Here is an 18194-nt window from a genome sequence, read left to right as displayed (position 1 = left end):
ACGCCAGACACAAAATGGCTGCCGTGTCAGTTGAGTAGTGTTAAGAGGTGATAACAATGCACTGTGTCGCCTAGACAGAATTGCCAAACAGAGATAAGGTATTGATGACATCATGTCCCGACAGGCCCAAACAGTCATTAATTGTGTATCCGTAAGCTTGCACAGACACGTTTGGGTCACAAATGAAGATGATGACAGTGAACAGATGTGCTCTAGTTAAACACATTCTATAGACATGATAAAATAGTGGCACTCTACTCATGGAAGTTGAAGGATGTTCCTAATATGGGCAAACGCCTGCACTGTTAAATTGAAGTGCATTGTAGCACCAAAACTAGTGGCAACTGAGCTGCCACCAACTTGAAGGAGACGAAACCTTTACTTTGCTGGAGTATTGAAACACATCATCCTGAGATGTTTTGAAATATGACACTGTGCGTTGTAACACCACTTAATCAAGTGTTGTGCAACACCTTGCCAGGGACTGGGAGCACTACCGGAAGAGGTTGAAAACACTATTTTGGTGTTTCAAGTTCAGCTAAGTGCAGAATTAGATACCTTCTGTTTTGGTTTAGTTTCCTCTCTCTAAAGCTTCTAAACACTATTATGGTGTTTCAAATCCTGTCTTGTGCATAGGGTTGCAAAGGGTCGGAAACTTTCCAGAAATGTTCAATGGGAAGTTAAGCCTGGGAATTTGGGGAATTTTGCTTAAGCTTATAATAGTGAACCTTTTTTGTGGGACACACATAAGGCAATTCTAGGTCTTGTGGCATATTTTGGTTGAACTATCCCCAATTCAATGGAATTGCAACCCTCTGCATGCACATGTGCAGTGCACTCTTCCATCACATGTACAGCTGATTCACAAGATCTTGCACACTAATGAGACGCTATTGAGCCCACACTACTACACTGTCTGAGCCAAGGACTACATGCTTTCTGGTAAGTTTTGATTAGAATACTGGGTGGGGTGAATATATTTTATATGACATACATGATTTTTTGTTAACTAGTAAATAGTAGCCTAAAGCAAAGTGTGTTTAAATCATTTCTAACTTGTTAACAATTTCTGCTAGTTAGTTTTTGCTACCGTGTGAGTTTTAGCTTGCTTGAGCCTGCTAACTGAGGAGTGTTAATTCACCTGTTTCCATACATATTTCATTTAAAAATATTTATTTTACAAATGAGTTGTTTAATCTAACTGCTTAACTATTTATCTGTACATGGAATTGTATTTGTTTGTTTTTTCTAATCTTTACAGGAAAATGCCACGGGCACTATCTGATGTGTGGAGACATTTCACTGCAGCTAATGTAGAAGGAAAAGCTTTGTACATTTGCAAATACTGTGCCAAATCATATGTGAAGAATGCAACAAAGATGCAGAATCATCTGGCCAAGTGCATAAAGTTCCCTCAGCGCTCACAACAAGCAACCTCTGACAAAAGTCCCTCTACTTCTATTTAAGGTGAAAATTATGAATCAGACGCCTTATCGATAGCAACAGCTCATGGTCCTTCTGGAATAAGACGGTTTTTTTTACTCAATGGAGGAACATAGTCAGAGAAATACTGATGAATGTCTTGCTCGAGCTGTGTATGCAACTGGTTCACCTCTGATGCTCACAGGCAATGTGTATTGGAATACATTTCTGAATATTCTTCGCCCGGCATACAATCTTCCAACCAGACATGCTTTATCTACTCATTTGCTGGATACAGAGTTCAACAGAGTTCAAGTGAAGGTCAAGCAAATCATTGAGAAAACAGCCTGTATTGCAATCATCTCTAATGGGTGGTCGAATGTTCGTGGGCAAGGAATAATTAACTACATCATCTCCACCCCTCAACCAGTATTCTACAAGAGCACAGACACAAGGGACAACAGACACACCGGTCTCTACATTGCAGATGAGCTGAAGGCAGTCATCAATGACCTTGGACCACAGAAGGTATTTGCACTGGTGACAGACAATGCTGCGAACATGAAGGCTGCTTGGTCTAAAGTGGAGGAGTCCTACCCTCACATCACACCCATTGGCTGTGCTGCTCATGCATTGAATCTGCTCCTCAAGGACATCATGGCAATGAAAACAACGGATACACTCTACAAGAGAGCCAAATAAATGTTTAGGTATGTGAAGGGTCATCAAGTTATAGCAGTAATCTACCTCACCAAGCAAAGTGAGAAGAATAAGAGCACCACATTGAAGCTGCCCAGCAACGCCCGTTGGGGTGGTGTTGTCATCATGTTGGACAGTCTCCTGGAGGGGAAGGAGTCTCTCCAAGAAATGGCCATATCACAGTCAATATGGACAGCCCCATCAAGAGGATCCTCCTAGATGATCTATTTTGGTAGAGAGGGGTAAGCAGCCTGAAACTCCTGAAACCTATAGCAGTAGCCATTGCACAGATTGAGAGAGACAATGCCATCGTGTCTGATGTTCAGACTCTGCTTGTAGATGTAAGAGAAGAAATCCGTACTGCCCTGCCCACTTCACTGTTGCTCCAAGCAGAGGAAACTGCAGTTCTGAAATACATCAAAAAGCGTGAAGACTTCTGCCTGAAGGCCATACACTCCGAAGCGTTGCATGTTGGACCCCAAGTATACTGGCAAGAGCATCCTGTCTGGTGCAGAGATCAACAAGGCCTATGGTGTCATCACCAAGCCTGAGAGGAAGACAAAGCTTTAGTTTCTAGACTATCATTTTATAGATCTATGTAGAAAACAGTTTTGGGAGATGTGATGGATCATTGGGGATCATTCAATATTCCCTTTTGTTGTTCAGTGAAATCATCCCACGTGAAGTCAACTCATTTAATTAAAGTTAAATTTGTAACTAAATAGTTTTTTAAAAATTTCTATTGGAAGGATTTGCAATTATGTCTACTTATCCAATGCAAAAAACAGCAACATTTAAATGGTATTAATATTAATTTGCATATATTTCCATTAATTCCCATATATTACCATTAATTCCCATATATTCCTGTTAATTCCCACAGAAAGTTTCCACCTCTTAGTATTCCCCAAAATGTGCAACCCTACTTGTGCAGAATTGGATCACGTCTTCTGGAGTATTTCTATTGGTATATGTATCTGATCATTTGCCAGTTTAACCCATTTTGGCAGGCATTGATGAGCACAGTGCCCAATCCACCAGCAGTACTGGAGGTTTGACAGCAAGCATTGCAGAATACTTGTGATGACAGAGAGTCAGGACACCCATTTAATGTCCCATCTGAAAGACAACACCCTACACAGGGCAATGCCCCCAATCACTGCCATGGGACATTGGGATATTTTTTTAGACCAGAGGAAAGAGTGCCTCCTACTGGCCCTTGTAAGCCAGCAGTGGGATGCAGGGTGGTATGCCTCTACCATTAAAAGTTAGAAATATGGGAATGGGTCATCTTATCATTGAACGGAATTTTGCCTTATGGTTTTGATATCCGTTCATCATGATCCATTACACCTCATGGCACAACAAGCTGCTTAATACTAATATTGAAAGTAGACTTTTCTTTCTTCAAACATTCATGTAAAATAATAATAAAGTTAAAAAAAAATTAATTACCCACACTCCTCTAAATACAGAGCCACATGGCAAGATCCCACTCGGCACAGATGTTAATTCAACTTCATTTTGTTAAAATGAAAACAATGTTGATTCAACCAGTGTGTGCCCAGTGGGATAGGAAGTGCAAGGAGATTAAACCAAACTTCTAATTAGTTCAATCACTCAATTAACTCTATCGTAGGTTATCCTCATATAAAATATACTTACATTTTGGATTTATTCTTAAATGTTTTGGTAAAATATAATTAACAAATCATTGAACTGATTTGCATTCATTTTTATTAAGTACATGTTGGTTGTTTTTTAAAATAAATTCACCCAAGGTGGAATTCAAAAAAAAAAATTGTCCATAGGCCCTCATCATCAATCAATATTTAGGCTATAAACCATGTGCATTTCTTAACCATTTGATTGTATTAGAGACACAGTCTGCCCACATTTTTTGTAGATTTTTTTTTTTATGCTGCCTTTTACATGCACAGATTTTTTTTTATACCACTTTAGGTGTTTCAGAGTACTTCTATTCTATTTTAAATACTTCCTGTGTATCATAACAGTTCCATTGGGTTTACATTCAAACACCCTCCAAACAACAGCTCTCTGTTTAGATGCATTACTTTTCATGGCTTCATCATGGTTTGAGTCTTTCTATTTTTACAGTGTGGCAATACCAAGACACTGCAGGCCAGGCAGAACAAACAAATGTGTCCACTGTTTATTGAAAAGGTGTTAGCGTCAAGACCTTCACTATGTTCACTGTCTTAGACCCTTGTGGTAGCATAATTACAAGAGTATGTTATGTTTATGCACCAAATAGTTATTTATAAAATAGAGTAAGGATCTTAGAACTCTCTCTCTTCCTTTCTGAGTTAACTGAGAGGAGTCTTTTGAAGCTTGAGCTGGCAACTGTTAAAGAGATGGTTTCCACTCCAGCTTCCTGCAGTTAGTCTGCTAGAGATAGCTTGAGCTGACAATGACTTGGTGATAAAACCTAAAAGCTGGCATTCCATAGACAAGATGTGGTGTGTGTGTGACCTGAGATAGAGTTGCCTGGAAGAGTTTAGAACAATGCCTCAATGACTCATCTCCTGGAATCTGGGAAACTAAGCCGGGTTGGAAGTTAAACAATATCCCGTGCAGATAACCAGGAGATGGACCAAGGTAGCTTATGGGAAGATTGGAACCAGGCTGACTAAGCATTTTTAGGTCCTTTATGTTTTTTCATTAGCAGTTAAGTACTCTGCAACACACTTCGGAGTGTGGGGTCGACAGTTTCATTATTGCAATAATTAACCATTATTAAATAAAGATGATTGTTCGAAGAAATGACCAAGTCTCTTTCAGTTCTGAATTTTCACGAAACTCTGCAGAGAGAGTTTGAGCTAGTTGATCACACTCCGAGTCACACAAACACAGCAAGCCATTGGATGTGAACTAACCATGACACACATCAGTTCACCTTTCACCTCTTGTCTATGGGTCAGTATTCTGTCTCTATATTGTGACATTTATAGGTTGCTTGTGGCCTCCACAGTGGCTGTGTGTGTTTGGGTGGTATGAAAGTCATGGCGTGACTGTGTGGCACTGTGATGACTCCCTTGTTACTTATAAAACACCACAATTACCTCATCACTCAGTTTCTCTCCCTTCTATCTGGCCAGGAAGGAAAGTGGCAGATCTCAAGTTCTGGTGTCCCTTCATCTGTGTGACATTTTTGTTTAAAAAAAATCTAATTGAATCCATATAATAAAGTGAGCCACAGTGAAACCCAGTGGAAATCCCTAATGAACAGAATTTGCCTCAGGAAAGGGGTGGCGCTGGAGTTTATATGTGATTATCATGGGATGTGGTAGGGCTTTTGAGGATTGTTAGGTTGACCTGATACACCCAGTCATACTCTTGACACACTGAGTCTCAGTCTATTACGACCAGTCACAAAAGATCCCTGCGTCCACTGCAGAAGAGATCCAGGAGAATTTGGGAGAGGAAATTGAAATTAGCCTAGCTTTAAATCAACTACTGAGCCCCTGAGAGTTGAGCTGAGAGAAAGGGAGAGGGAGAGGGAGAGGGAGAGATTTGGAAAGGGAGAGAGAGAGAGATTTGGAAAAGGGGCCTAGAGTTGGAGTCAGTGAGGTCAGCCATAACTCTGAGGTTTTCTCTAAATATCCCCAGGCCTGCTTTATGTGCCAGCCCGGCTCTAGCTGAGACTGAGATGATCAGTATGGATTACCATCACACAGTCTGCTTTAGTCCCAAATGGCACCCTACTCCCTTTATAGTGCACTACTTTTTACCAGGGCCTATAGGGTGCCATTTGAGACAAGACCTCTGTGTTAATAGAGCCCAGCACATGACGTGCCACTCCAAATCCTACAGGCAATTTACATGGAGCCTCTCCAAACCCAAGGCCAACAGCACGGTGCCAAGATGGAGACTACTGCAGATTTACTAAAGTCATCAGTACTCTGAGAGAGACACAGACAACATCCTCCACATACACGTACAGACACAGGCTTGAACACACACGCGCGCGCTCAGACAAGCACACATGCATATAAACACACACGCCTCTTTTTAATGTTTGGATCACCACTTTGTATGTAGAGGATTTTTATGTACAGTAATATCAAGTCCTGTTTCTTCACAACTACAACTCTGTTTAAGCCCCTACAACGCACAGAAGCTCATTGCATGCAGAGCTATAAGCATCTGGTCTCAGGCTGAAACACAGGGAGGGAGGATAATGGCCCAGCATGGGAAGAGGATGCTAGGACGAAGGAAGGCTCAATAGCACATTAACATCACATGAGGATCCCATTGAACAGATCCATAATGGTACATAATTAAAGTCAGTTAAAGCATTACTGTTGAGTTGAGAAAAGCTTTGCCAGTGATTTAAGTGCAGTGGTTGTAGGGGCTTCGGTACACATGAAAACTTCACAAAATAGAGCTTAGAGAACTCAGCTTGAGGTTGTGTGTGTGTGTGTGAGTGTAAGAAGTAGCCGTGTACCCAGTGTGAAGGAATGTGAGGAGAAGAGAGTCCAGCTGTGACAGACCATAAATCACCTTCCTAAACTAGCAGCAGGCCAGGCACGCCCGGGCACCCTAAACATTCCCCTGGGACCCGTGTGTGTGTGTGTGTGTGTGTGTGTGTGTGTGTGTGTGTGTGTGTGTGTGTGTGTGTGTGTGTGTGTGTGTGTGTGTGTGTGTGGTCATATTTATCCTGATGTGATTATGTAATAAATTTCTCCATCAAACTGCCATCCTTATCTCATTCGTTCAGCGACCAAAAGACATTATACTCCCTAACTATACTGAGATAGCATCCTGAGGCTACTTATGTTCACACAGTGAATGGTCATAAACAGTCTGTGGCAAAAGCTAGCCATAGATAGCATCCTGAGGTTGCGTTCACATACAGTCTGTGGCAGCAGCAGTTAGCCATAGATAGCATCCTGAGGCTGCGTTCACATACAGTCTGTGACAGCAGCAGTTAGCCATAGATAGCATCCTGAGGCTGCGTTCACATACAGTCTGTGACAGCAGCAGTTAGCCATAGATAGCATCCTGAGGCTGCGTTCACATACAGTCTGTGACGGCAGCAGTTAGCCATAGATAGCATCCTGAGGCTGCGTTCACATACAGTCTGTGGCAGCAGCAGATAGCCATAGATAGCATCCTGAGGCTGCGTTCACATACAGTCTGTGGCAGCAGCAGTTAGCCATAGATAGCATCCTGAGGCTGCGTTCACATACAGTCTGTGGCAGCAGCAGTTAGCCATAGATAGCATCCTGAGGCTGCGTTCACATACAGTCTGTGGCAGCAGCAGTTAGCCATAGATAGCATCCTGAGGCTGCGTTCACATACAGTCTGTGGCAGCAGCAGATAGCCATTGCTAACATCCTGAGACTATGTGTAGAGCTCTACACACACTTCACACAGACTTCCTGTGTAGAGTAGCATGTAAAACTACTCAGAGGGCTCATGATGAAGGCAGGATAGCATGACTTAGCCATGAGACGATAACATGTCAAAATGCATTACCTTCTCTTTACTGTAAGATCATAGATTCATTTTTGAACAAGCCTATGCATATACACACAATAGACTATAGAGCCTTGAATGAGTGGTAAGCCTATAGGAGAGTTGGGGTGTCATATTACAAACTGAACACTTTAGCCTCAACATCCAAGCTGTTCCAAACCCCTGAACTGAGGCGCCAGTCTTCTCCTCAACCTTGGAATAGTAATAGAGACAGGCCTGGATACTATGAGAAGTATCCAGCTGTAGATTATGCGTGCTGACGCTGCGTGGTCTGCGAACCTCGAAGCGCTTGCGTCTCAGATGGTATTTTTGCATCTCAAATGGTACTTGCACGCGCAACCTGTAGATGTTTGTTGGTCTCGTGTCATCAGTAGCTTTAACTGATACAGGCTGCTATGGAACAGTAGTCTCCCTGTTGTCCACAATGAAGACTAACCCAGGATGTAAACAGTGGAGAATATGTCTGGGAGACTAACATTTCTCATTCCAGTGAAGTAGAGGTTTGACAGTTTTGGATTGTATCACTGTAGGCCAATTGTTATTAGATCAGCGTCTAATGTCACCAGCTTCTTTCCATATTCAAATCAACACAGTTGATACACAGAATAAAAGGTAACAAACTGTATAGGAACATAAGCCACACTATGTGGTGATCACAAGAGTTGAATATGTGAGCCTATATGATAGGACAATGGAACATATCAAATAAGAGGCTAAGTAGGCTAATTGACTAGCATGCTTATTTGCATATCAAAGGTAGTTACTACTAGCCCTTCAAGCTAGTTCGGAAACGTTGATATAAAACTGGTTGAGCACCATAATCAAACAAAGCTCTACTACTACTTACAGTCAGCACAATTTACACTTTTGTTTATTATTTCATAAGCATATGAAGTTATGCTCGACAGATGGTAGCATTAAATCAGCCAAAAGCAACATCATGTTCAGAGTGTATCACAAAATGTTTTAGAACAGCCCACGATGCACATGGAGGGTATGACACATAGAGCTCAAGAGACTACGAATTTATGTGCACGAACACCCACCCAAATTGGTCAGGTTAAAGGCTAAGTCAAACAAAGTAATATACTTACAGCTAACATTTCTCATAAAGCTGTTCAATAATTCTGAACTACACAAGTTTCATCATACATCATTTGTCTATGTTCAGTAATGTAGGCGTCAGTGGAGGCTGTTGGGAGGTGCTATAGGAGGACGGGCTCATTATAATGGCTGGAATGGAATGAATGGAACGGCGTCAAACACGTGGTTTACATATACTTGATGTGTTTGATACCGTTCCATTTATACCATTCCAGCGATTACAATGAGCCTGTCCTATTGATTCTTGAAATCTGTATAGAAGTGAGGCTACAACTGAGACTGCCTGCCATGTTGACCTTAAACAGTGAGTCCAGGCTAAGTGCTAGTTTATAGAGTATACATAGAGTACTCTCCCAGTGAGGTCCGTTAACACTGTCTGGTTAAAGGGGAAGTTGACCTTAACCCTGTAGCAGCATTCTGGGTCAAAATAAGCTTTAACTGGAGGAAGACACTGCCCTGTGTGAGTCACAGAGGATGGAGCTTAAGTGGTCCCATGAGAGGGCTGTGTGAGCGTGTGTATATGTGTTAACGCTGCTCAGCGATTAGTGCTTTTTGAGGTCAGTTTGGTTTCAGTTCAATTATCATAAAATAATCAAGGTCTTCAATTTCGTTAAAAAAAAAAAAAATGTATTAACATTAAATATACTATGCATTATGTCGGTTGAATGCTGTAAGAACACAGAATAAAACAATGAATAAAAGTCTCATGCTGGTTGTGACTGCCCATTACTGCTAATCACTTACTAACCATCATTTATTCACATTGAAATATGTGATTAAAAATAAGGTAGTTGTTGTGTATATTACATTTGTTTAATTTGATGACTTTATTATTTCATTTCAAGTCATCATCTCATCTCTATAGAGTTGCTACCTATGCTGTTTGATAAAATCACTATTTGAGTAGTTCTTCAAAGTAAATAAGGCATACTTTTATGGCTGCTGAATACCAACTAGCAATCACTCAGATAATGTATTTTCAGATAGAAATACCTCAAAGCAACTGCACTCTATCCCTCTCTGTGTCTGCACACACCACATTAACCGGACAGGTAGGCGTGCAATGGATTATGGTCATTGTGTTTAATTACCACGTTTTCTGTGCTGTACTATGTAGAATATTGGCCTGTTCAAAACTACAACTCCTTACTACATTGCACAGTGATCTGATTTATCTATATAGAAACTGTGCATTGAGCTCAGAAAAAAAACGAACTAAATGGAATTCAAATATCTGAACCAACGTTGGGTCAATTAGTTTCTTAAAAAACAAAAAATAACCAAAAGTGTGTGTGTGTGTGTGTGTGTGTGTAAATAGGAGAGAGAAAGAGACACTATCCCTCCAGAGTCTCAGGAGTATAACCGTGTGAGGCAGGGGTGTGGCATCCTTGTTTCCTCACATATTCAGAGTGCTTCATTTGAACCGCAAGCTCACAAAAAGACAGACACAAACACAGTTCTTTCCTCCCTCCAACCTTCACTGTTCTCATGACATCATTTGTTGACACAGTAAACTTAGCTCATTTTCACATAGGCTGAATCTTTATAAGTCCAGGAGCAACAAGTCATGTAGCCACGGTTAGAAGTACTCTGAGAAAAGGAGTTTACGCGAGTTGCAGCTTATAATTCTTCTAAAACTGCAGGATTTTTCTTGACAGGTTTACCAAGTAAGTCCAATGAAACCACTACAGCTACAGACATACGAATAAAACAAATGACTCACTTCAACTCACAGGCATACGCGATATGTTTCATACTGTTAGAAGAAATGGTGCTGGGGCCTCCCAAGTGGCGCAGCGGTCTAAGGCACTGCATCGCTGTGCTAGAGGCGTCACTACAGACCCGGGTGCGATCTCGGGTCTAACTGGGCGACTCTGGGCACAATTGCCCCAGCGTCGTCCGGGTTAGGGGAGGGTTTGGCCGGGTGTGCTTTACTTGGCTCCTCGCGTGACAGTGTTTCCTCCGACACATTGGTGCTTCTGGGTTAACTGGGCAGGTGTTAAGAAGCGCGGTTTGGCGGGTCACACTTAGGAGGACGCATGACTTGACCTTCGCCTCCCGAGCCCGTTGGGGAGTTGTAGCGATGAGACAAGATCGAAATTGAGGAGAGAAAAAAAAGAAATGGTGCCAAATAGAACAAAAAAGGGTTCACATGAGGACGTTAAAAACAGTAAATATAGAACCACAAAACACCTTTGTTTTTAGCAGCATATCTTACCCAGGACATAAAATATGAAACGTTTCAACCAGGAAGGAGAGTGAAATCAATTACAGTATTGTTTATCAAATAAACCATGCATGTGGTCATACATATTAATGACCTTTAAATCCCTTAGGTCCCACTGAAGATGCTGGAGACAACATACAGTTACAGTATCAGTCTACCAGGTATTGATGCTATCACACGAGTATAGACCGCTGTCCTTCGCCTGTCCTATAACAAACCAACCACATCACATGCACAGACTAGCTCAAGAAGAGAGTCTATTTGTAGACTGTCACATCAGGCATAAAAGCTTTGTTCTCCTAATGTTATTTGCCTCCAATTTGACATGTAGAGAGAATGTCAGTTCACTAAGAGCTTGGATGTATCTTTGTTACGGTACAAATTGCACACCGTAGCTGTGGAGGCATCAAATCCAAAGTGGTATTTTGAATTTCAAAGTAGCATTGCTTGGAATATAAAACATGTCTAAGCTGAGACACTGTAGCTACATGTTTACCACATCATCTGCAGACCATCGTGTCCTCCGAATACCCTGAATCCACATAATCTGTGTTAGAATAAATAAAGCCATTCCAACAGACACACACAGATAGAGAGACCGGGAGAAAGAGGCCTGTTGCTAAGGTGGCTGCCAAGAGAGCACCGGGCACACGGCCAGATATCACAAGCACCAACGTCTGACCGACTGACAAAGAGAGACAGAGAGCGAGAGAGAGAGAGAGAGAGAGAGAGAGAGAGAGAGAGAGAGAAAAATGAAGACAGAGAGGCCTAAGAGAGAGAAAAGTCAAAGTAACAGTAAAGCAGTAGAATCATAACACAAGATATTTATGTACACAAAGGAGAATAGAAGTCAGTCTGAAAAGAGGAGGATGAATGTGAAAAAGAAAAAGCTCTAATGCTTGGAGCGTTTGTTTCTGTTCCCTGAGTGGGACGGAAGCCCAGTCTTTTGTGAGGTGTGTTTATGCCTCGGCAGCTTCAGAACAAGCTCTCCGCTGTTATAATATGCTTTACCTGTTCATAATAACCGAATGCTTAGACAAGCAGTGGCATGGTAGAATGGGAAAGAAAAACACAATGTACTGAGTATCTCATGTTAAGCCCATCATCTTTCTCATTATTGTTTTGCATGAAATAATGGCTCTCTGTTAAGACAAGACCCATCTGCAAAATATGGAACTAGCAGAAGGACAGGCAGGCTATGACATCATACCAACAAAAAATATACCTTCATGGGTAAAAACCGTGCTGAGCCTTCAGTGTGGGTGTGTTGGTGTTTCATGTGAATTCACCCAGATACAGGACCCACTTTAATCCTGCCGATCCCGTTGCTTTTATAACCAAAGCAAGCCAGACCAAGCTCCTTGTAACATGAGAACTCACCTACATCACGCTAGTCTAACTCAGGTCGCCCACAACTAAAAGCTTAGAAAGAAGTGCATGCTGTCAACTTAAGCCTAGTCACTGCATGATGCAGTACAAACTTATAGTGAATAGCGATATCTACTACAAGATAATAGATACTGGTACACAAAACACAAAGCCAACGTCTCAACTGACACCTTATTCCTTACTTAGTTCACTAATTCTGACCTGGACCCATAGGGCTCCGGTCAAAAGTAGTGCACTACATAAGGAATAGGGTGCCACATGGGACACGCACATAATATACAGGTGGAATGCATGAATGGCTTTTAAAATGAGTGCTTTGAGTTTTTGATGAGAAAAGCTCAATAACAGAGATTGTTGGCATGTGTTTGGTGTAATATTAGCCCTGTGCTTTATCTCCCTACGGACTCATAAAGCAGACTGTGTCATACTTCAGGAAGTGCTCAATGACCCCTGGACAGGAAGCACACGTCTCATACAGGAAATACACTTCAAAAGGGGAACCAAGCAGAAGAGTGAGTGAAGAGTCGAAAAGAGGGGTCAGTGAAGTGAGAGAGAGAGAGAGAAAGAGACCGTTACAAAAAACAAAGAAAATAACATGTGCAAAGAACATGTGAAAAACATGTGGTTTTGAACAAATCACTTGAAAAATGTTACATAAAATGTTTTAAAATGTTAAACAAGATAAAAATGTTAAACAAGATAAATAAAGAGACAGAAATTAAAATAATATATATATAAAACATTTAACTAGGTAAGTCAATTAAGAACAGGTGAGGAGGCCTACCCCGGCCTCCCCTAACCCGGACGACGCTGGGCCAATTGTGCGCCGCCCAATGGGAGTCCCGATCACGGCCGGTTGTGATACAGCCCGCGAACGAACCAGGGTCTGCTGTCACGACTTCCGCCGAAGTCGGCTCCTCTCCTTGTTCGGGCGGCGTTCGGCGATCGACGTCACCGGCTTTCTAGCCATCGCCGCTCCATTTTTCATATATCCATTTGTCTTGTCTTGTATCCATACACACCTGGTTTTCAGTTCCCCAATCAATCTACTTGTATTTAACCCTCTGTTTCCCATCATGTTTTGTGTGTAATTGTTTCATGTTTTTCGTGGTGTTTGATTTATGCGCTTTACTTTTGTTCCGTGGTTTTGAGCGCATTTTGATTTATGTAGTGCTCTCGTGTTTTGGAACTATAATAAAGTGCGCTTGGTTACATTTCGCCTCTCTCCTGCACCTGACTTCGCCTCTCATACACCCGATATTGACATCTGCAGTGACGCCTCTAGAACTGAGATGCAGTGCCTTAGACCGCTGCTTCACTCAGGAGCCTCAATATGTTAACACTACCTTTTCACATGTGAGGAGAATAACACTTATTCACCACCACATGTGAAATTGGAATTACACATGTGAAAGTTAGATTTTCACCTGTGAATATTTCTTACATGTAAAACTGCTAATTATATTTTCACGTTGCGTTTTTACATGTCAAAATGCAGTTTGATTTTCGTGACTGTTTTTTACATGTTAGCTTGCAATTCCACATATGAACATGAGATTTTCAAATGATAACGTTTTTCACACGTGAAACCTCAAATTTCACATGTGCATTGCAATTCACATGAGGTGAAAACATGTCTTCTCACATGTGAAAAAGTGGTGTTAACATGTGAATTCTACATTTAATACATGTGACAATATGGTGTCACGTGAAATTTAAGTTCATGTGAAACTACACATTTTTGTAAGGGGAGAGAGAGAAGGAGACATTTACTGAGCTATCTTTAATCCTATGGAGTATGTGAGTATTGTTTCTTCAATACTTCTCTGGGTTTCCAACCTCTATTTGTGAGCTCTGGTGTTAAGAGCAAACTTGGAACTGCCACGGGGCTTTGCTGGAGTTCGATAAGGTTGGTGACAGATGCTTGGCAACACGACCTGTCATCATGGCTAACAGAGTGAGGGAAGACTGAATCACATTGAACATGCCATACAGGGTTAGAGAAAGCTTGAGTCTCAGAGCTCAGAAGAGACAGTCAAGGAGATGTGACTGGAACATGTTCCCAAGCAGAGTTCAACTGTCTGCACCATTTCATTCGAAACCTGCTTATTATGCCCACAGAAAAACCTGCCTTTTCTGTCTGTTTGACTGTCTGCCTGTCCATCTATCTTTCTGTAGTTAAGATTTTTTTTGCCAAACAAGCACTAGTTTGGTGGCTTCTGGTACATTTTAATGCCTTAATTCCATGTGAAATACACATCTGAAATTGATTGGGCAAATGTGTTGTGGTATTGTGTTCACAATTTAAATGACAAAATGTGTGAATTCAGAGTATCATCAGTTTTTTGTGATATGGTCTAGGTCTAGGCTTATGACAATTTTTTTAAGTCAGAGAACATTAAACGGTTTTTAACATTTAACCTGTCTTCTCTAGAGATTAAAGTATTTTACTGCAAGATATGAATTGAATATGAATCAGTTGTGTTGTGACCACGTAGGGGTTGAATACAGAAGATAGCCCTATTTGGTAAAATACCAAGTCCATATTATGTCAAGAACAGCTCAAATAAGCAAAGAGAAACGACAGTCCATCATTACTTAAAGACATGAAGGTCAGTCAATCCGGACAATTTCAAGAACTTTGAAAGTTTCTTCAAGTGCAGTCGCAAAAACCATACTTTTATAACCTTTGTTTTGAGGAAAAATTCCAGTTTTGATTTGATAGAAATAAAGATTTGATAGACTACAATTTAAATTGCATTTTAAAGATTTTATGTATTTCTATCAAGTCAAAACTGGAATTTCTCCTCAAAACAAAGGTTGTGAAGTATGCTAGAATAAATCATCATACATAGTTTGATGTTTCTGTGACAAACGGTGAATTAGTTATTGATTTATACCGCTTTTAATGGCATCTTATAGATTTTATGTATTTCTATCAAATCAAAACTGGAGATTGTATTCAAAACAAAGGTTGTAAAAGTATGCTAGACATGTATAGAATAAATAATATCTAGTTTGATTCTGTGACAAACGGTGAATTAGTTATTGATTTATACAGCTTTAAATTGCATTTTAAAGAGTTTATGTATTTCCATCAAAACTGGATTTTTCATTCAAAACAAAGGTTGAAAAAGTATGCTAGACATTTACAGAATAAACCATATCTATTTTTATGTTTCTGTGACAATCAATTAATTAGTTATTGATTTTTACCATTTTAAATGGCTTTTGGCGAATGTCTGTTGATTGTCTGATGATTGTCTGTTGAATGTCTGTTGAATGTCTGTTGAATGTCTATTGAATGTCTATTGAATGTCTATTGAATGTCTATTGAATGTCTATTGAATGTCTATTGAATGTCCGAATGTGTGAATATAAAACCAACTTTACCTTGGTTTTATAGCTAAACACCTTTTATAAACTAGTCCAGCTTGCTGTTCGCCAATCAAAGCACAGTAAGCCTATGCGCCAGAACTTCGTGGCTGCATATGAAACTTCTGAAGATAATACATGCATGTGCCGGAAAACAATAGGCTAAGTGGATATCGACTCATCGTTACCACATTATATGGGCCGTGCAAATTGACTCATAGACGATGAAGGGCCATGCTCTCTCCCTCCGTGTAAAGAAATTCCACTGCAACCACAGCGTACAAAACACACACACTCAGGTACCAGGAGTCAGGACAGACAGTAGATTGTCAAACCAGCACTTTCCCTGTCATCGCTCACTTTGTGACTAACAAGCGCCTGTCCTGTCAATAGATCGCTAGAAGATGCATATCGTTCATTCTAACGGGAGAGGGCTCAGTTGACTTTTTTAGTCACTCGCAAATTGTAAAAAAGTAGCCTAGTCAAATGAATTGGAAAAAGTCCCCTTCTGAAAATTAGTGTGAAATCGGCTGTATAGATGACAGTCGGCGCTAGTGAAAAACACAAACGGAGATTACAGGGATAATTTTAGGAAAATATACTCCTTAAACTTAATAAGGAGAAAGTCAAAGATACACAAGAGAGCCAAAGGCAGAGACGAGAGAATAGACAGCTTAAGAGATCACTTAGCTATGAATGCTACTGGGAGATACATTCAATGCCTATTTAATTATCATAAATACATTCATTCAAACCAAAGATTTCCATGCAAACAAAAAATGACTTTGGACAGACGCCAAAAAAGAAAACAACAATACCCACTGGGCAAACACTGGTTGAATCAATGTTGTTTCCAAGTAATTTCAGTGAAATGAAGTTGAACCAACGTGGAACAGACATTGAATTGATGTCTGTGCCCAGTGGGTAGTCACTGTTACAACAGCTGTTCCTCTTGACTGTTTATGCAAAGACACAAAGAATGTTTTCAAGTGTGTAGTTGTGTGAAAGGCCAGATGAGATATGGAGAGAGAGAACAACAAAAAAATGAGTGAAAAAGAGAAAGAACGAGGCAGGGGCTGTACAAGGTTCAATCTGATGAGCTCTGTGTTGAGTTAGGGACCCAATTACAGCTGTGACAGGAGAAAATTATGTCACTTAAGAAACACACACACACACACACACACACACACACACACACACACACACACACACACACACACACACACACACACACACACACACACACACACACACACACACACACACACACACACACCACCTATAAGTAATTTGTAAAGCTGTTGATCCTTGACACAAGGTTGAATGATAAAACGCACATGCCTCTCTCAACACACGCCTCTCTTTGACCATGGTACCAGCCTTCACACTACTGCCTATTCAATTCCATTCATTCTGTTTTTGTCTCTCACCAATTCTTTCTCCAATTAGTACATCCCTCCTTCCTTGCAGTGTGCTTAAGGTTCGGGTTGGCTAGTGGCCACTCTGCAGAGCTGCCTCCAGAACAAGATTCATGATGAAAAACGCTAACCTGCTCCATCCTTCCCCCCTGGGAAACATGACAATCCCAAAATCACAAAGTCTGCCTTCCAAATGGCACCCTTTGCCCTACAAAGTGCACTCATTTTGACTAGGGCACATAGGGCTCTAGTCCAAAGTAATGCACTAAATAGGGAATAGGGTGCCATTTGGGACGTAAACTGTCACATTTTCTCACAAAACCCTTCTCCCTCAGGAGAAATCCACAGCCAGCCCAGGCAATGCCAGCCAGGCCCAGACAAAAAGAGCTGCTAGTATCTGTCTTGTCGCTGTCTAGCCACTGCTCCCTTAACTGTGGCTGCTACCCCCATTAAAGTCAGAGGATGATGGAAGACAGCCACCATCAATCTCCCTTTAGGACCACCAGTGTGTAATGGATGTGAGGGAGAAAAGACAGCTAGGGGTGAGAGTCATCTTCTTGAGAATCATTGTTGTGATTTTTGGCTGCACCTAAAGTCGACTCATGTTGGGTGAAGCGCCATTGATGCACTCCCCTAAAGGCAGGGACCAGGGAGGAGGAGAGGGGAAGGGAGAGAATGAAGGAGTATGAGAAGGAGAGGAAGAGAGGGAGTGGGAGAGGGAGAGAAGGAGAGGGAGAGCCACATTGCTTCAAGCCCCCAGCAGCTCAGCAGCCCTGGGCTACCCATCACCACAACACTAGTCTCCATTTAGCACCACTACACTGGGGCCGGGGCCTGGGCACCGAGCCATCCTCTCAATATGGCTAGATAAAGAGGTGCCCAGTGACCACACAGGCTACAGACAACAGCCCCTGCCCCTGGGCCCAGTACAGGGCCTCTCCTGGGGTTGGCTCTAGTACAATTGATCCAGCCTGGCAGTGGCCAGCCGGGTTGTGTGAATGTGTTGGTGGTGTTGGGTGAGATAGGGAGTTAAGACCGGGTTGTTGAGAGAAGGGGAG

The 18194-nt window shown here is 41.5% G+C and overlaps 1 protein-coding gene across 2 annotated transcripts in view; it reads right to left on the bottom strand.

Moving 5' to 3' along the window:
• Positions 1 to 18194, bottom strand: part of LOC106578541 (partitioning defective 3 homolog) — a 566386-nt gene that overhangs the window by 508885 nt on the left and 39307 nt on the right. The gene's annotated exons all lie outside the window — the stretch shown is intronic.

Source organism: Salmo salar, chromosome ssa19, assembly GCF_905237065.1.
Source record: "Salmo salar chromosome ssa19, Ssal_v3.1, whole genome shotgun sequence".
Classification (NCBI taxonomy): Eukaryota; Metazoa; Chordata; class Actinopteri; order Salmoniformes; family Salmonidae; genus Salmo; species Salmo salar.
Note: the sequence above shows the minus strand (reverse complement) of the source record. Positions and strands in the feature narration are given on the sequence as shown.